This window comes from Argopecten irradians, chromosome 1, assembly GCF_041381155.1.
Source record: "Argopecten irradians isolate NY chromosome 1, Ai_NY, whole genome shotgun sequence".
NCBI classification, from domain to species: domain Eukaryota; kingdom Metazoa; phylum Mollusca; class Bivalvia; order Pectinida; family Pectinidae; genus Argopecten; species Argopecten irradians.
Genome location: NC_091134.1, coordinates 40,279,861 through 40,301,558, shown reverse-complemented (window position 1 = coordinate 40,301,558; position 21,698 = coordinate 40,279,861). Strand labels below are relative to the sequence as shown.

The following is a 21,698-nucleotide window of genomic DNA, read 5'->3' as shown; positions in this document are numbered from 1 at the left end:
ACCAATAATTAACCTTCTGTGGCGACAAGGTCACTTTGGTAAAGTAAACAACAACATTCTAGACACATGATGGAATATACCAAACCTTCTGTGGGGACAAAGTCACTTTGGTAAAGTAAACAACAACATTCTAGACACATGATGGAATATACCAAACCTTCTGTGGGGACAAGGTCACTTTGGTAAGGTAAACAACAACATTCTAGACACATGATGGAATATACCAAACCTTCTGTGGGGACAAGGTCACTTTGGTAAGGTAAACAACAACATTCTAGACACATGATGGAATATACCAAACCTTCTGTGGGGACAAGGTCACTTTGGTAAAGTAAACAACAACATTCTAGACACATGATGGAATATACCAAACCTTCTGTGGGGACAAGGTCATTTTGGTAAGGTAAACAACATTCTAGACACGTGACCATGACCTCATTTTCAGAAATTCTATTAATGATTTTACCAACAGGTGCTCTGCACCTAAAAAAACGGCAGTCTTATCATCTTGGTGAACATAAAGCAATTTAAGCTATTGAAATTAAATTACAATAATTTGGAGAGAGAGCAAAAATTATTCTATCATTCTATAATGTATTTCAAAATCCTGTAGTTTTTCATCTGTTATCTGTTGTAGTTTCAATTGTGGAGTTTTCATCAATGAGCAATGATTTTTTTTACAGGGTGTTTGGTCTGTAGTATTTGGTGTACAAATCCCAATTGGCTGTTGATAGCGTTACACACATCCCGATGGACTCCTAACTCAATTACAAAATTGATCAATTTCAGCAAGACTTGGTAATCTGCTACAACACCGGCGAGAGAGACCCTCATGATCATCCGTACACAACAGAGCTTCCAACACCTCTGAAATCACAGTTTAGAAAGGAATGCGGTGGGAAAAAAATACTGCTGTGCAAATTTCTGCATGATGTTGAACGTCTGACAGAAGAAACCAATCCAGCGAATAACAATCAATCACTGATCAAAATACAAGTGACAGAACACTGTGTCACCAGGGACAAGGAATATTATATCATGGAAGTTTCCTTTGCTGTAACTCTATCCTGAATCTACAGAACAAAGCATTCAGAAATATAAAATTCATGCTACATATGACTAACAGCTCTGCATCATTGAAAAAAAATGTTTTGAAATGAAGTTTCCAATAGTTTTTATATGACCACTCATCAAAAACTGCTGGATCCATCATGAAAAGTGAATAAATCAGTGCAAATGTGCAACAATGTTTAAAGTCATATTACCCAGAGACACATGCAAAATTATAAAGAATGTCTCCTTAACAATCAAATATACTTATTTCACATTTGGTATATGTTGCCATGGATAAATAATAGGGGTCATGGTGCCGGTGAAGGTGTACCATCATGTTAACACTCTAGGCTGTGAGTTTGAATCCCATGTGGGGCAGTTGCCAGGTACTGACCATAGATTACCAATCTATTTGATGATAGGACATCAAAAATCAAATCAAACCAGTTCAAATGAAAGGAAAGACAGCAAACATCCATTGTTAAAATCAGTAGAAAAATAAACGTTTGACATAAATAATATACTTCAAGATATTTTACAAACACTGAACATTTCATTCATAACATTTTCTGAGAAAAGGATCCTGAAATATTTAGGTGGGTGTTTTAACTGCTATTGAGCACTTTGTCTACATTTGGAATAAAAAAATCTATCTATAATTCATTATGAGATCCTGTTCCCCGAAGTGTGTACCAGTATTTGCAGCCTTTACCATGTACATAATCTACCTTTTTTTACTTATAAGCCTTCACTACATTACAATCAGACTTTTTTTTACTCCATACAGTCTCAGACCTGCATCACATGTGTCTGTGCTCCCACACATGGTAACAGCTTACAACAAATTCAATTATCACATTTGCCAAGAAAAATCCTGCCAGGAACAAGTCGGAGACTTTCAGCTATAAACCAGAGACTTCAAGGAATAGAAATATATAGGCCATTTTTGACTAATGATGGAAGCATTATCTGACAAAATTTGACTCTATATGGCCAAAATTTAAATCTTAAAGGAAAAAACATTTATCAAATATTGTTTAGTCCTAAAACCTAGTTTTGCTTGAGGCTAAATCTGAATAAGACCCGATTTATTTACCATTCTTCACCCAATAATAAAAAAAAATAGCATGTGTTTGATTTCACATGTCTAAATGTGGACAGCCTGAGTTAACACCACACCAGAAATCTGTTTATTTATCAATCAATGAGACTAAAATAAAATGTATTTTTGTGAATCAACTCTCTTGCACCAGCCTGTACACAGTAGGAAGCCTTCAAACACAATCTAATTCTGTTTAACTCTTGTCCCTGGTGACGTACATAACACCTACGGCCAAGAACAACAGTGACAAAGAATACGGTCACTGTCCTCTGTACCTATAGCTGCATAACATAGAGAATATGTCTGTTGCATCAGTATTCAACTTCCTCTTTACTAGGTATTATAAAATTGGTTTGCAATAGGCTTATATATTAACATCCTAATAATAGTTAGGGTCATTTCAGGATGTTCTTAATGGCCTCCCCTTGGGGAGTGCAATGCATGTGTTGGGGGTATGAATGTCTGTATATTTTGGAAAGCTGTAGTATATTTGTGTCCCCTTGTGATAGTGTGTTTTGGAAGGCTGTAGTATATTTGTGTCCCCTTGTGATAGTGTGATTTGGAAGGCTGTAGTATGTTTGTGTCCCCTTGTGATAGTGTGTTTTGGAAGGCTGTAGTATATTTGTGTCCCCTTGTGATAGTGTGATTTGGAAGGCTATAGTATATTTTTGTCCCTTTGTGATAGTGTGTTTTGGAGGGCTGTTGTGTCCCCTTGTGATAGTGTGTTTTGGAAGGCTGTAGTATATTTGTGTCCCCTTGTTATAGTGTGTTTTGGAAGGCTGTTGTGTCCCCTTGTGATAGTGCGTTTTGGAAGGCTGTAGTATATTTGTGTCCCCTTGTGATAGTGTGTTTTGGAAGGCTGTAGTATATTTGTGTCCCCTTGTTATAGTGTGTTTTGGAAGGCTGTTGTGTCCCCTTGTGATAGTGCATTTTGGAAGGCTGTAGTATATTTGTGTCCCCTTGTGATAGTGTGTTTTGGAAGGCTGTAGTATATTTTTGTCCCCTTGTGATAGTGTGTTTTGGCTGTAATTTATTTGAGTAGTGTCTTGTGCTAGTGGAACTCTTGGTTTTTTTTAATAGTGCTAACCGCTGAAGCATGCTGCCAAAGACATTGAACAGCACACCCCATCTAGCCACATTATAAGACGACAACGGTTAACAGTGGTCCCACTCCCTTTATTCTATGGCTGAGAGGAGCAGAAATCCTCACTGGGCGAGCGCTCAACTTAACACCAAAATTAAGTAGGTGTTTGATATTTCTGTTGTATCAATATTAAACATCCTCAGTGAACTCACAGGGTAACAGGGACAGGTTTTTTAACAAAGGAACTACAGAACTCAAGAGGGACCACAATTTAAATACTGAATTTACACAATATCTGTCATATAAATGATAGACAAAATAGCAATTTATGTACATGTATCGTTGAAATTAAACAGCACATGTACTTGGTTAAATTTTATAGGATATGTAGTCATGCATGCTCAAAATTTTTGTTACAATACAGTTATATTACACAAAAACTTGAAGGCAATCACATAGAGATGAACAGAGATATCGCCCAATATTACAGCCATCAATAAAATCATAAAAATATCATACATTGAACAAGTGAACCATAAAATTGCAATAAATTGGAAACTGCATAATTACTTTCTGTTGAATATTATTCAAATTAAATTATAGAACATTCAATAATGCAAAACATGTTCAGTCAAGAATATTATAAAAATACATTTCTAGCTTGCAATACTGTTGAATGAAGAAACTTGAAAATCAATAATTTAAAAAAAACATCTTGACACCATGGTAAAACTTTAACTGGTATTTATAATACAAATCGATATGGGGTAAAAGCCAGCATAATTAATTTGCTTCTCTGTACAACTTAACAACATATGTCCTTCTTTTAATCTTTATCTCAACTATAATTCCATTCATTCTTCTTTAAGATCATTATTATTCAAGAACTTCCTCAAGAACTAAACTCATCCGTTGAACATCCTTTTTTTGTTATGTTATACAGCCTTGTAATACTTCATTCATAAATCTTTTACTTCTGTGAGTGAATTACAATATTACAGTTTTCCATATATGTAGTACTTTGGTTCAATTGTAGACTGGTCACCAGTCCCTAAGTTGCTGATAAGACTTTCTCAGTAGACTTCTTTACAAGAGATGATCTCCCCCTAGTTTGAAACTTAGTATCAGACATGTAGCAGAGACAAATATAATCAAGCCAAATTTTAGTGATTTTTTTCCCATATTCTAAAGATTGGTGGCCAGTCTAGTTCAATTGATGAGTAACTTAGAGTAACTTACCTTCCTGTCTGATAGAAATTGAAATCATGAAAGAACGCCTTACTCAAACCAATAAGCGTGAAACAGTCCTTTGATTACTACAACCTTGAGAAATAACAATCACCTCTAATTCTAGAAGCGATCAAATTCTGACTAATATGCATCATTTAAACTTAACAATATGGAAATGAAATGCCTATCTCCTTATGCTGTACAGGTGATTATTATAGATATCTATCTAGCCAGCCAGTATTTAGATATTCATACCGTGACGCATCAAACGATAAAACACATTTCTAATATTCATAAAATCTGCAGGTATACATGTCCTCTCGCTGCCCTAGTAATGCTTGACAACTAGATTCTATTAAACTAAAGGAATCCATTGAAATGATTGCAGTTACCTACATTGCTCAATTCTGTATGAATACACACATTAATATTTTGTATAATTCAATTTATACACTATAAAAACATTTTTCATTTATACTAGCTTCTATCAAAGCGTTTTGTAGAATACAATGAATTACAATACATCAAAGTCAACGTTGCCTTAGGTTTAACGTGATCTATTAAAACGTGTAACCAATATGCCTGAATCTTGTCTACGTGGGCTTTTGATGACTGAAAAGAAATTGTTATGATTTTTCAAATACTTTCATCCTGAATGAGGGTCAGTCATTCAACTTGGTAGACAAATATACAGACTGGCTTTCATATTCAACATGTTTAAGGCAGAATATCTTCGTTATTGAAAAGGACTAATTTAAAAAAAAAAAAAAAAAAAAATAGTGTGTTTAATTCTTTTGATTTGGGATAATTATAAGGTCAAGGTCACTCATTTGTGCTTTGTTAAAAACCTTAACATGTTACAAAACTAGACATACAAAGAAAAAAAATGGGTTCTGTATCCAATGCTCTTCCTGCACTAAAGAAATCAAAACTTATTGACATGATGAATGCATACTGAGACTGGATGTCTAAAGACAATTTGTAAAACCAATGATCTCATCATTATACAAAAAAAAAAAAAAAAAAAAAATCTGGACAGCACTGAAACAAACAAAAAGGTGACTCACTGCCACCAATGTTTTTCAACATTATTAACAACCTTTCGCTTTTGATATGTTGATTAAATATTGATAGAAAATCATTTGAATATTGCTCGAAGCAAATTGTTTCCACACAGTGTAACAGTGAGAAAAACAGCTCAGTTATAAAGAGAGATACTGAAGGTGTCGGGCCTTATAAACAGTTCAAAGGGAGACAACTCCTATAATAATAATATAACAAGCAACATTACCATGCACTGTACATAAATGCATCTGATGCAGTCAGGGATTTTCATGCATGTCTCATAATTTAAATGGTGTCGCTATGTCCCCTGGGTGGTCTCTATAGACAAGTTTGACTGTATAAACTGGGTGGTCTCTATAGATAAGTTTGACTGTATAAACAAAGATATGCTGCACTGATTAACCTTCATACAGAAGCATTTTTCCCATAGCTCACATATAACTGTCACACTTACTGTAATCATAAATATCTCACTTCCTAAAGAATTCTACAACAAAACCATCGCAAAACAGACCAGTGTATTCCATTAATTTGGAACAAATCAATAGGATATAGAATCATTTTTGTTCTCAGTGTCATAAACATATCTACTGTAGTGTAAATATGTATTGTTTTATTTCCCCAGAGAAATTAAGTAGGGAGATATATAAAGCTAAATGTATGGAATGGGTCAAAATCTCTATAAATCTCTTTGATTATAATCCTAGAATAGATTTCTATAATTATTTTATAGAGTCTACAGTAGATATTAAAGGATGGGTGTCAAAATCTCTATAAATCTCTGATGATAATCCTAGAATAGATCTCTATAATTATTTCATAAAACCTACAATGAAGATCTGCAAGCTATGATCATAAGATGGGTCAAATTCTCTATAAATCTCTCTGAATGTAACCTTTATTTCCATAGTCATTCTATAATCTATCATTAAAGAGTGGTCAAAATCTCTATAAATCTCTCTGATTACAATACCATATTTCTATAATTATTCTACCAAGCTAACATAAAGGAATTTGTTAAAATCTCTAATTACAATCTCAGAGTTTTCTATTCCAAAAAGCTTTAAAAGGATGGATTAAATTCTCTGTAAACCTCTCTTGATTGTAGAGTTCTATAACTATTTAATAGAACTTTAATAAAAGAATGGTTAGAAATCTCTGTGAGATCTCTCTAATTGTAAACTAAGATTTGTATTCATCTAAAGAACATGTTCCCCCCCTAAACACTAGATTGGATCTCTTCTAAGTCAAAGGCTGGAGTGGCTCATTATGGAATTACAGGGGTAAACAGGTTATAAAGCCTGCATGGTAAGCATGATTAAACACAGCCGACAGAGTGCACTTTCATTCATCGATTTGTGGATATTCCCTGCATTTTTTGCAATCTTCTTGATGTTTATGCCAACTAACAGATTTTTCAACAATTTTAGCCAATACAGTGCAAACCACATGAATTTTCCAGTATTTAAGACACAACCTGATGACTACAAACCCGATATATTCCATTTATGCATCCCAGTCCTATCAATCTACAGCCTAATCAGATTCTAAAGCGTGAGTCAATGAGTCTGACGGACACATTTCTACGTCACTGTACTAAATATTTAAGACCGGTGAATCGGTAACCAATTCTGGCTGAATCAATTAACAGATTTGGCCAACAAAAGGGAATACACATGATGAGACTAACGCGTCAGAATAACACCTCGTCCCTAAAACATCGTCCCAGGATGCCTCTCATTCATGCCAGCCTCTTTCTCACCGACACAATTCAAGCGGCCATTTTGTCATTCCTGACACCAGAGCCCCCTATTACCACATATAGATCATCACTGTTGTCTAGTCCCTGTTACATTTCACACCGACATGTTCTCCATACCGACTTTTACAATAACATGTTTTACTCCGTTCACCAGTGATATTATAGACAATACAAGCAGTTCAGAGCTCTCCCTTTTTACCCTTTTTGGTCACCAATGACCTGACGATATTATCTCCACCATTAATTACACACTACAGCACATCTCAACAGCATCAGCCTTCAAATAACTATTCCTTGATGAAGCAGTGACAACCCGAAGCCCTAACCAGAAAATCTATATGTGTCTCGATAAGTGCTACTGAACATTTCAGTTACAACAAAGATCTGAAAAGAAAATCAGCTGTCACTTCTTCATTAGCTTAACTATTTAATGAAAAGTAATGGCTGTTCATATCCTTATAATGACCATTTCATGTTATAATGATACAACCATCACAACATTAATGACAGTGGCACTATTTAAAAGTATGGTCATGCTGCAGCTTTTGATGGTAGGGGAAAGCCAGAGTACCCAGAGAAAAACCTCAGCTTATCATGACTATATTGTTTGACTGGCAGCTTAAATGTCATACACCTTGAACCTGCACTCATCCAATTGTGGCTCCATGCATTTTTTGTAAGAATGGCGAAATGCATTCGTGAAAAACCAAATTGTCGGTAACCAGGATTGCCTCCAGAATAATTATCATTAAAATGTTTGTAACCAATGCAGATCGTCCTTTGTCTCTCTATCTGAGTAAAAATAAAGTCAAGCAAAGCAAATCTAATTCCTTGCAGGATACTGTTCCACTGTCTTGATATTATAGCCAAAATTTAATTAGTAACACTCAAAAGGAACCGTGTAGGTTTCACTTTGAAGGGAAAAGAAGATAATTTGATATACACACATGTATTAGATTAAAACACAATGTTGTTGAGACAGTGATTCTTGCTACTTTGTCACCTCTATTACGACAAAGAAACAAACTTGACATCTGCTGGCTGACATCACAGTAAAACCACACAAGACTGTTGTTTCAGAAATCGTTAATGAGATAACAGCACTTTGGAGCTAGAGAATACCAATAACAAGGCAGAGCTCTTCCTGTTCAGAATCTACGATGAAATGAAAACAAAAAAAGTTAGTTTTTTCAAAGTTAGAAATATTTCTCCAGATTCCAGCCTCCTTGATAATAAATCCCTATAGATCTGAGTCCTGCCATTGAGTCTGTAGATGCCATCAATATATAGAATACATTTGGCTTTCAGTGGTTTAGCTTTCTTAAATCAATCTCCCATGTATTTACCCCTAAATTCACAATGAACTAGTCCAATCTTAGGCTTATAAGGACTTAGAAGAATTAAAATGTTCCTTTATAGGGTTGAAGGAGTCATGGATACTAAAATGGAGATGGCCGATCATCAGCAATCTGCTTCTTTCACAGATTTATAAGTAACATTCCATGCAGTAATACATACGGTACATAATTCCAACAAATATATTAAATCAAAAACCACTGTCAAAGCCTAAAATTCAGATCATAACAACTTGCACTGGAAGTCATTAAATCTTGAATCTTAAAAATTCACATGAATATTGCGTCATTTCACGCCTCAGAACACTGCGAGACAGGTTTTATTTTTGGAACTGCTCATCAGTTCATCAATTGATGATAAAACTGAGGCCTAGAAAAAACAGGACTATGCAAGCAGAAAACAGTACTCCATATGATAATGTGAAGTAAAAAACAATTAAAGGTTAAAATGACGACGGAACTGGAGAACAGTCTCATAAATGTCATCTATTTTGGTACAAAGTTGTAGTGTGCTATTCTGGGACCGTTTTTGACGTCATAGACAAACAACTGGTGCAGCCTATCAGCAAATATACTATGTAAGGGCAATCAATTCTTGGAGGTTTGGGTAAAAGCAAGTTCACAAAGTCATCAATCACAAGTCCCTTTATGTCAATTGACAGAAAATATTAATTAAGACATAGGTGAATAATTGAACATAGCAATGAAACTAATTTCAAACCATATAATAAAACAGATTTTAATTTGATGTCAATAAATGATTGTAGAATGATTACTGTATCAATATTACCAGATAAGATCCCAAAAGGTCTAGTGTTTCACACACACTCAGCTTCCAAGGATTAGATTACATCTATTTTCTAAGCATAATCTACATGATCTCTGACATTCTACTCTGACATTTTACTCTGACATTCTACTCTGACCGTCTACTCTGACCTTCTACTCTGACCTTCTACTCTGACATTCTACTCTGACATTCTACTCTGACCTTCTACTCTGACCTTCTACTCTGACATTCTACTCTTACATTCTACTCTGACATTCTACTCTGACCTTCTACTCTGACCTTCTACTCTGACCTTCTACTCTGACATTCTACTCTGACATTCTACTCTGACATTCTACTGACCATAGTACGCCTGATCACACGGACACTACTTTTCAATACCAGCATTCTACAAGCTGTTAATCATGTCTATTGTTTTGAGGGGTTTTTTTTTGTGTGTTTTTTTTTTTTTTTGTTACAAACAATTTGTATATTTAAAAACGGGTCTTTAAATATTTTAGCAGTATTTTAACTTTACGTTATGTTAACCTTTCAATAATAACAGTCTTTCTGTCATACCTCCACGTGTAATACTGGCTGGTCTAGGGCAATACACTCATGTCACCTGAGGCAGTATTGCATGGCTATACCCATGCAATAAAGCCTCGTGACAACACAGCGTCAACAAAATCTCTATTTCCTCGGTAAAATTTGAACATTTTTTTCACAAAATTGACTGGTTTTACTATAAAAGATGCAAGTAACGGAATTTGAATTGAAAATATAACGTAATTTTTCATGTATGGAAAATTGACTTCCAGTCGTGAATTTCTTCGAATTCATTTCAAAATGGCGGGATATTATAGTTGTGAAATTGCAATAAAACGTCGAGGTATGAAAGAAAGGCCGAGGGTTTGCAACATTTTGTGATCCCGAGGGTAGAATATCCCTATCCATCAAATCCATATATGAAAGAGTCTTATATTCTTTGCACCAAAAAATAGTATGTATCAATCATCATTTTCTTGAAGTCAAGATCATTCATTTGGACAAACTTGGTCATTGACCTTAATAAATTTAATAAAAGTCCTAATGGTGTAGTCTTACACAGGTACATGACAGTCCTAATGGTGTTCTAGTCTTACACAGGTACATGACAGTCCTAATGGTGTTCTAGTCTTACACAGGTACATGACAGTCCTAATGGTGTTCTAGTCTTACACAGGTACATGACAGTCCTAATGGTGTTCTAGTCTTACACAAGTACATGACAGTCCTAATGCTGTTCTAGTCTTACACAGGTACATGACAGTCCTAATGCTGTTCTAGTCTTACACAAGTACATGACAGTCCTAATGCTGTTCTAGTCTTACACAGGTACATGACAGTCCTAATGGTGTTCTAGTCTTACACAGGTACATGAGTCCTAATTATGTTCTAGTCTTACACAGGTACATGAGTCCTAATTATGTTCTAGTCTTACACAGGTACATGACAGTCCTAATGTTCTAGTCTTACACAGGTACATGACAGTCCTAATTGTTCTAGTCTTACACAGGTACATGACAGTCCTAATATGTTCTAGTCTTACACAGGTACATGACAGTCCTAATTAGTTCTAGTCTTACACAGGTACATGACAGTCCTATGTGTTCTAGTCTTACACAGGTACATGACAGTCCTAATGTGTTCTAGTCTTACACAGGTACATGACAGTCCTAATGTGTTCTAGTCTTACACAGTACATGACAGTCCTAATGTGTTCTAGTCTTACACAAGTACATGACAGTCCTAATGCTGTTCTAGTCTTACACAGGTACATGACAGTCCTAATGGTGTTCTAGTCTTACACAGGTACATGACAGTCCTAATGGTGTTCTAGTCTTACACAGGTACATGACAGTCCTAATGGTGTTCTAGTCTTACACAAGTACATGACAGTCCTAATGCTGTTCTAGTCTTACACAAGTACATGACAGTCCTAATGCTGTTCTAGTCTTACACAGGTACATGACAGTCCTAATGGTGTTCTAGTCTTACACAGGTACATGACAGTCCTAATGCTGTTCTAGTCTTACACAGGTACATGACAGTCCTAATGTGTTCTAGTCTTACACAGGTACATGACAGTCCTAATGGTGTTCTAGTCTTACACAGGTACATGACAGTCCTAATGCTGTTCTAGTCTTACACAGGTACATGACAGTCCTAATGTGTTCTAGTCTTACACAGGTACATGACAGTCCTAATGTGTTCTAGTCTTACACAGGTACATGACAGTCCTAATGCTGTTCTAGTCTTACACAGTACATGACAGTCCTAATGCTGTTCTAGTCTTACACAGGTACATGACAGTCCTAATGGTGTTCTAGTCTTACACAGGTACATGACAGTCCTAATGCTGTTCTAGTCTTACACAGGTACATGACAGTCCTAATGGTGTTCTAGTCTTACACAGGTACATGACAGTCCTAATGGTGTTCTAGTCTTACACAGGTACATGACAGTCCTAATGGTTATGTTCTAGTGTTACACAATGGTACAGTACATGACAGTCCTAATGCTGTTCTAGTCTTACACAAGTACATGACAGTCCTAATGGTGTTCTAGTCTTACACAGGTACATGACAGTCCTAATGGTGTTCTAGTCTTACACAGGTACATGACAGTCCTAATGGTGTTCTAGTCTTACACAGGTACATGACAGTCCTAATGCTGTTCTAGTCTTACACAGGTACATGACAGTCCTAATGCTGTTCTAGTTCTACAAGCTGTCCTAATGTGTTCTTACACAAGTACATGACAGTCCTAATGCTGTTCTAGTCTTACACAGGTACATGACAGTCCTAATGCTGTTCTAGTCTTACACAGGTACATGACAGTCCTAATGGTGTTCTAGTCTTACACAGGTACATGACAGTCCTAATGGTGTTCTAGTCTTACACAGGTACATGACAGTCCTAATGGTGTTCTAGTCTTACACAGGTACATGACAGTCCTAATGCTGTTCTAGTCTTACACAGGTACATGACAGTCCTAATGCTGTTCTAGTCTTACACAGTACATGACAGTCCTAATGCTGTTCTAGTCTTACACAGGTACATGACAGTCCTAATGCTGTTCTAGTCTTACACAGAGAACATGACAGTCCTAATGTATGTTCTAGTCTTACACAGTACATGACAGTCCTAATGGTGTTCTAGTCTTACACAGGTACATGACAGTCCTAATGGTGTTCTAGTCTTACACAGGTACATGACAGTCCTAATGGTGTTCTAGTCTTACACAGGTACATGACAGTCCTAATGGTGTTCTAGTCTTACACAGATACATGACAGTCCTAATTATGTTCCTTAGTCTTACACAGGTACATGACAGTCCTAATGGTGTTCTAGTCTTACACAGGTACATGACAGTCCTAATGGTGTTCTAGTCTTACACAGGTACATGACAGTCCTAATGGTGTTCTAGTCTTACACAGGTACATGACAGTCCTAATGGTGTTCTAGTCTTACACAGGTACATGACAGTCTTAATGGTGTTCTTGTCTTACACAGGTACATGACAGTCCTAATGGTGTTCGAGTCTTACACAGGCACATGACAATCCTTCTGATGTTCTTGCCTCACACAAGTATGTGCCATTTCTACAAGACAGTTCTCTTGAAAGGTACATACCTATAGGATTTTTACGCTCTCTATGTACGAGCCTCATAATGTTAAAAATGTAATTTATATGGCAGATCTTGACAGTTTTTTCATGAATAAAAGATTAGACTATAAATACTTCTTTGAAGATGCCATATGAATAAAGCTGAACCATCTGTAAATGTAATTTGTTGGTCTGCCTTACCCTGCCATCTTGCTTACCTTTTCAGAATTGCAGAGCTGGCATCTCTTACTGCACCAAGATCCCAGCCATTGAAGCCATATAGCACCACACAAACTATCAGTGAATCTCTAATCTCATTCCTCAGAAACACAACTGCAATTAACCACCAGGCACTTCATACAATACACAGAATTTCAAAACCCAAGGTTAAAAATATTATAACGAAAAAAAAAAGAATTGTGAAATGGCTAGAATTACAGCGAGACTGTCAGTGTTTCTCTGTGGCATCCATGTGCCTATAACAGTCGTTGACACAGTGACATCCATCTCGCCAGTCTCTATTGATTTCCCTACTCCTGGTCCTCCACAAGGACTAACACACTAGCAATTAGCTCCATTCCAATCTAAAACCTCAAAACACAACCCCAGCTAAAGTGTCACTTCTTAATCAGTGGTGTCTCTTCTCTTTAGATAATATTTCAAGGTGTTTTTAATGATAGTATCTTACTAAAGATCTTTGAAATCTTACAGGATGAGCTTTAAATAGTATTTCTGATAGAACAGTTATGTTAGATATTAAAGAATACTTTCATTTTTTTTTCTTCAATTTTTCGTGGTTTTTTATTTTCATGATCAATACACAAAATCTATATATTTCTAGTGCTTTGTTTCAAGATTAATTTAAATATATTCATAATAAGCTAATCCAACTTTGCATAATAATCAGAATATGCAAAAATAAATGGTAGAAAAAAATGTTTAAAATACAGATAAAGTAAAATCAAAGAGGTCTCGATCGCAAAATTAAATTGTTGTGAAAAAGTCATTATGGGTAAAACACAAAATCAAGTCAAAGGTATAATTTTAAGATCTTAACATTTTCACTGAAGGATTTAACATTAAAGATGCTCCACAGCTGACAAATGGTATTTTTTACCATAAAAAACAGGAGCAGACGATTTAGTTTTTTTCTTCAGTTACAAAAGTTACTTACTTTACACCATTACCACCATTGAAAAGTTTGAGCTTCTAATTTTACTTCAAGTTAAAAATATGAAAAATAATTAATTGCATCCCGAAAAAAATCCTTTGCACTATATCCTATATGGAATTAAGTAATGATTGCGCATGCACCCAAGGCGAAATAAATTATGTTATGTTATTTTTTTTTTGTTAATTAGGTATATATATATATACTTTTAAACACCAATTATTGTTCAAATAATGAATAACATCTATGCTCTGACGGCGGTGGAGCATCTTTAACCAAATGATACTAAATATATTTGAATAGCTCTACATATCAATTTTCGCACTAATCAGTTCTAAATCAGAGTCAAATTATTTTACTTAAAGATGAAAATATTAAAAATAACTAATTGCGTCTCGAAAAAGTCCACAGCACTGTATACGTCCTATATGGAATGAAGTATTGCTTGTGCATGTATCGAAAGCAAAATAAATTATCTTATATGTATTTTTGTGTTAATTAGACACTTATACACAATTAAACATCAGTCATTGTTCAAATAAAGGGTATCATTTATGCTCTGTTTGAGGTGGGGCATCTTTAAGGTAACATTGAATTTTCAATAATAAAAAACCTGTGATCTAGGCCTCAGTGATGCATTATTCAATGCTTTGTATTTGATCTTTATATATTTGCTCTTTAATTAACACCAAATCACCATAGGGAAATTTACACCGAATTATGCGGTCCACTCTGTCCTATTTCATTTTTTTCTGTCATTCAATCCTCACCATAAGATTGTGATTTATTTCATTTTATATTTAAGCTAGTTTTTTCTGTAAAAATCACCCGACAGTAAACTAATTGTATAACTTGTTTTCAACACATTATTTCAACCATATCAAGTTTATCTTATCACAATGCACTTTTATATAATCTAGATCTATCCAATTTACAACTGCACATAAATTAAACAGTATTTTTTTTTTATTATTAGTTACATGTTATTTCATATTCCACATGTTATTAATTAATAAAATGCACCATACAACATTTTTTATTAACATCACATTCAATAAGGTTTAAATCATTTTTTACATGATAATGATATTCATGTTACACAGATAAATGATAATGAAATAATATCATGCAATTTCCCTGGCTTTTATTCTTTGTCATGATTTTGGCACAACATATAATACACACATATAGTGGCATTATACTTCATATAAAATCGCATATTCTGTAAGTTATAGAATTTTATCTGACAATTGTCATATCCTCTGTCAAAACCAGGGTCGGAAAACTAGCCCCATAGAACTAATATTACTGTTGATGGAAGCTGTTCTTCTATCAGCTATATTTAGACCTGAATCAAGATCAATACTTTCATTGAATAAAATACTCAGATTAGTATAATTGAATCAATTAATCTCGCCCGGTTTTTTTCCATGTTGCTATGACAATTCATATCTTCAAACACACTTATGACAAATTGACAAAACTGACAATCAAGAAATGGCTTTTCCCTTATGTTATACATGTAAATGAATGGTCCATCAAAAAGATAAAAGGTTCCTTCACATCACACTATCTCCTCTGTCGTACTTAAATCACAGCATCCAGTTGTTTCCGCGGGATCAATACTGACAACTCTCACTGTCTCTCTTGCATCAAACTCCTATGGCTTCTCACAGACATAACAATTACCATGCAGGAGAAAAACCTGCAGTCAAATCAAAAAGAAAAGTTTATAATACCTACACAATATTATTTTTAAGATAATAATATCAAAATTAATCAACATACCATATTTGTCGTAATTAATGAGCCTCCCCGGGGCCCATATATAAGCGCCACTCCCCTTTTCTGGAGAAAAGTTAAGTTGTATAAGCACCCCTATTCCATAGATTTAATAATGTTTTACAACATGGGATGCCTCTATCATCAGCATTGTATACTGGTAATGGAGCTTTGAAAGAAACAAGGTGTAAAAATCAGTTTGCAATAATTGTTTTTAATAACAAATGCTGAAGATTATTTTTTTTTATAATTTTGATAAATATCATTATGCTATGTTTAAGACTTTTGCACTCTATTTTTGTTGTTGAGATATTTTGGTTTGTATTACTGAACAATACTACTCTTCGAACCCTTCTAGTAAAGATCACATGGGGGAACCAGATTAGGGTAACTGCAGTTACACATATTCAACATGGCGATGGTACAAAAAATACAAGAAAATCATACTGTCTTCACAGAATAGACGAGTATTTTTCTTGCATAACCGCGGTAAATTGTGTCTTTTAAATAGTGTTGGGAAATTTCATGGTCGATCATTTGACATCAGTTTTGTTTAAACAATCAGTGATCGATTATTTTTTCCTTAATGTATAAACAAGTCACATATAAAATTCCTTTCAAAGGCTTACGATAGCGCTAGCGAAGCCTCTCTGTGCTGTCATGTTTTCATGTCGCTTATTTTCTTCACAAATCATGCTCATCTGAACGTTTACATTACTACATATTGCTTACACACTCTTCAATTCGTCTAGATGCTTGAAATTTGAAATACTAAGTGACAACCATGCACAAGGGAATGATTTTAACAAGTTGGCTATGACTTTTTTGCATGTTTTACTGATCAGCTAACGTTATACTTTGGTTTATCATTGTGTTGGAAAATTCCGATGAAACTCGAAATAGATTTCTTACTTGATTAATTGATCAAACACCTCAAATCAACGATACTCGATGAACTTGATTAATCGGAACACCACTACTTTTAACAATATTAGCAAAATTTGAAGCGTAAGCCATATGCACAGAGATCCACAGACGTCAGAATCACGCACGTAAAGTTGTGTATGATTAGGGTAACTCAAAATGTCAATTTTGCCATGATTAGGGTAACTGCAACATCGTGAATAGGGTAACTCACCGATACATTTTTGAATAGCGAAACTTACAAGGTATTCTAGTTGTCTTTAGCATTAATTTGACTAACTAGTTTGTTTGTTTGTTTGTTTGTTTGATTAATTAACGTTCTATTAACAGCTATGGTCATGTAAGGACGGCCTCACATGTATCAAAAATAGGAGCGGACAATTTAGTTTTTTTCTTCAGTTACAAAAGTTACTTACTTTACACCGGCATTACCATCATTGGAAAGTGTGAGCTTCTAATTTTACTTCAAGATAAAAATATTGAAATAACTAATTGCATCCCAAAAAAAATCTGTGGCACTATATCCTATATGGATTGAAGTACTGATTGTGCATGCACCAAAGTAAAATAAATTATTCTATACTATTTTTGGGTTAATTAAGACATATATAGCTATACATGATTAAACATGAATTATCGTTCACATGATGTTTAAAGGGTTTGTGACACAAAAAGTGATAAGTTGTCTATAGATTGGTCCTCCTTTAAGTTCACCGAAATAACCCACTCCACGGGGATGGCAAATACACACACTGAGATACCAGGCTATACATAGGGCCATCTGGGCAGCTGACCGATATGCAAAAAATTATTGCGATAACGAGGCTGTCAGCCAGCACACGTCACTGGTTCACCAACTGGCTCACCGCTGCTGATGAGACAGACACGAATAGAACTTAACACCTAAACTTACAGTTATATTATCTTGTGTTTCACATGAAATAATTACAGGCTGTCATTATAAATTCAGTGTGGTGCAATGTGCTGCTTATGGCTACTATAACAATCACAGAAATAAAATAAGTTAAAATAAAATAAGTTTTTTAAAACAAGTTATTTCGCTTTCTAAAGAAGAAGGGTATTCAAAATACATGGTTGCATTACATAAGTGTCAAATTTAAGTTTGAGCTGACAGAAAATCATCATTTGCGTGAATGGGGTTTTATATTGAGGCATTAAATTACTTCAGGGTCAATTTAATTCATGTTTGAAAAGGTGACCTATTATCTCTGACCTGATAATGGTATTTATTGTACATTTATGTTATAATTCCTCAGCCCTGTTTGTTAGTAAACATTATACATGTGTGTTTGTGTTTTTTCAAATGTGTTTTTTCAAATGTGTTTTTGCTTGTAACAACTGAAGGACAATTTATCATCACCATTGCCTGCTACTTAATTACTCATACGAATTGCTACAGTACACATTATTAAATTGGTAATTGCATAATATCAGTAATAGTATTTGGCTGTATAGTCGTATAAATACATTATATCGATAAGAGGATTGATGTAATGTATATAAATATTGCAACAAAAGTAACATTTCTTTAATAATAAATATATCAATAGGTAAAATTAATAACAATATAAACAATTTACAGAGATGGGATTTTTTATTGAAAACTATGGAATTGATTTCATTTATCTCACGACAGCAGAACGTATATTCCGAGTCCGTAACCATTGGATCACAGAAACCACATGAACACCTGTTGAGAATTAAAAACACCGGCATAACTAAATATGTATCCACAACATAAAATGGAAAAATTTGCTTTTGGTAATTAAACCATGTAATTAACTTTGTCTCACAGTAGTAACCAATGTCATTATTATACATTCCTCTGTCGTTAAGAATACAATCCTCATTTACTGAATTCTCCAATTGTTAATTGACATAGTAATGAAGTGTATTACACATTGTTGTCATTGATGTTAATCAAAAAAAAAGATTTTCTTGAGATACATGTATATTTGGTATGTAAAATTAGTGTAATAATTATATAAGTCGTAAGTCACTGTTATCAATCATACAAATGCATTTAGGTTAATGCATGTATAAAGTAATAAAAGGAGAAATTAATTGTTCTCAATGGATGATTTTAATGTAAAAAAATTATTATGTAAGATATATTACAGATTATATTCACTTATTAAACAGAAATTATCTGATGAATATCATCTGATGAATACCCATGAAGGCATCCACATCTATATTTAATGGCAATAAGTTAAAATAATAATAGGTGTATTACAAACCATGCTGTGTTTGTCAACCAATCCTCTTGATTACCTTCTTGGTTTTCTTGATCAGCATCTGAAACATCTGGGGATGTTACCCCCTTCTCCGTAGAAAGATAATTATCAGTGTGTATCAAAGGGTCAAACTGGTATGGGATAATGTCCAGAACAAATCCCAAAGCAGGGATATCACTGTCATTGTTTTCCACAGCAGATATTTTTTAAAAAAATACTGGAAGACTCTGTAGTTTTTCTCTATAAATGTATAGTATCTACAGCAGACAGCAGAGCATGGTGAAACGGATGGTACCACGTGACTGGCTAGCTCATTAAAGTTTTCTCAGCCGCAGCAATTTACCCTTACTGCCCTTAAAGTAGATAAACGGCTTTGCGGAGTGCTGTGAAATGTATGTCAGCCAACATTGATGGGGTCAAACTGTCAGAAAGTTGATAAAAAGGTTTTTGTGGCACAAACCCTTTAAGACATGCATGTATAACAGGTAATTCTCCAAAACAGGAATTAGAAATCATCATCTATTCTATTTTGAACATTATGAATCACTCCTGCCCTCAGAAAGTAACTGGTGACATATTATCCTGGTATTACATAATAATTGTGTCCCTACCTTCTCTAATCTCCTCAGCTCCAACATAGTAATTCCTTTATCACATCAATTATATATTCGTGTTTTTATTATTGTTATCTTACATCACCACACCTGGAAAAAGAAAATTTGAAAATGGTTAAGGCTAGCTTTTATAAAGGTATATACAACTATTTCAATAATAAGCACATTTTCACATGAAAAGTAAATGAAAATATTTTTAAGGGTTTTGAAATATATTGCCATAAATATTTAATGGGGAATATATATGCTAACATCTCATTAGACTAAATCAGAAGACTCCTTCATACTAGACTCACAACTGTACATATGTTTATTTGTATATTTGTTCCAAATGTAATGACTCATGAGTGGAACAAAGTTAATCATTCTTTGAATAAAACCTAACATGACATTACCTAAATTGGAATGCTATCCAACATGAAACACTTTAAAATATGTCATACAGAAATTTCAGTTGACAATAACTGTTCTGAACAACAAAAAGTAAGGTGCCAAATAGTAAACTAGCTGTGACAATTTTATTTCATTTTTTTCCATATGGTTTATTATCTCTTTTCAAACATGAAAATAATTAAATTGTAAATATAAATCAAGGAAACAACAATAATGCAACAACCCTCAAAACAAAATCAAAACATTGATGATTGGGATACATTTAGGAAGTGTTCCATTTTGGTTACTTTAACCTATTTACCGTAAGTGTCTGTGAAAACACAGGGACCTGGCACAAAAAAATTAACCAACAGTATACATATATATATATCATATGATACTATAATATATATATGTATACTGCTAGTTAAAGATGCTCCACCGCCGACAGAGCATAAATGATGTTAATCATTTGAACAATAATTGGTGTTTAATCGTGTATATATATGCCTAATTAACACAAAAAATAATATAAAATAATTTATTTCGCCTTTGGTGCATGCGCAATCAGTACTTCATTCCATATAGGATATAGTGCCACGGAATTTTTTCGGGATGCAATTAATTATTTTTTATATTTTCAATTTAAAATAAAATTAGAAGCTCAAACTTTTCAATGACGGTAATGGTGTAAAGTAAGTAACTTTTGTAACTGGAGAAAAATACTAAATCTCTGCTCCTGTTTTTTATAGTGAAAAACATACCATTTGTCAGCGGTGGAGCATCTTTAAAAAATCGTGCCAGGTGCCTGTGAGTGAAACAGTTGGACCAAGCATGCTTCAAATCTCGATTTATAAATATATGTAGTACTGACGAGAAAACAAATCACAGACTTATATTTAAATTTATTTTTATGCGAACTGTTGAAAACAGAATTAATCCAAACTTTTTTTCCCCAATTTTGGGATATTCACCACGTGTTTACACGCTAACATTACCATACTGTATTGCAAATTTACAATACAGCACAAATTGCAACTGGCATTGTATGGTCATGCGTCGTTTAGTAAATGTGTGAGTAACTACCGTTGAAACTTCTGTAATAGCAGTAATGAATATTATTGCCGATGTAATCCTGCATTTTTACCAAATTGTTCCCTCCAATGCAACTTTTCGCTTTGATTGCGCGCGATTCATTGAAAATGAAAGTAGAATGTAAAAAAAATAAAGAAACCCAAACAGGACCATTTCATCCGGATTGTGTTTCAGATATTAAAAATATTGCCATAAATTTTTCATGGGAGTCACCTATGGTTATATTTTATAACATTTCTTTATTATAACGAATTAATTAAAAAATATCAAATATGTTTTCACAGGATTTATAAAATTAAGTACAGCGATTACATCCATTTCCGGATTTGTCTTTACGACTTTCCAATTTGATTCACGCTCATTATTTTCGACTCTCTAAACAATATTTTATATCTACAATTTTATCGTTTC

At 34.2% G+C, this 21,698-nt stretch overlaps 1 protein-coding gene across 1 annotated transcript in view; it reads right to left on the bottom strand.

Moving 5' to 3' along the window:
- Positions 1–21,385, bottom strand: part of LOC138327732 (protein still life, isoform SIF type 1-like) — a 193,201-nt gene extending 171,816 nt beyond the window's left edge. The window contains 2 exon segments of the mRNA XM_069274064.1: positions 19,818–19,910; positions 21,279–21,385. The gene's annotated coding sequence lies outside the window, so the exon portion shown is untranslated.
- Positions 21,386–21,698: the final 313 nt, after the last annotated feature.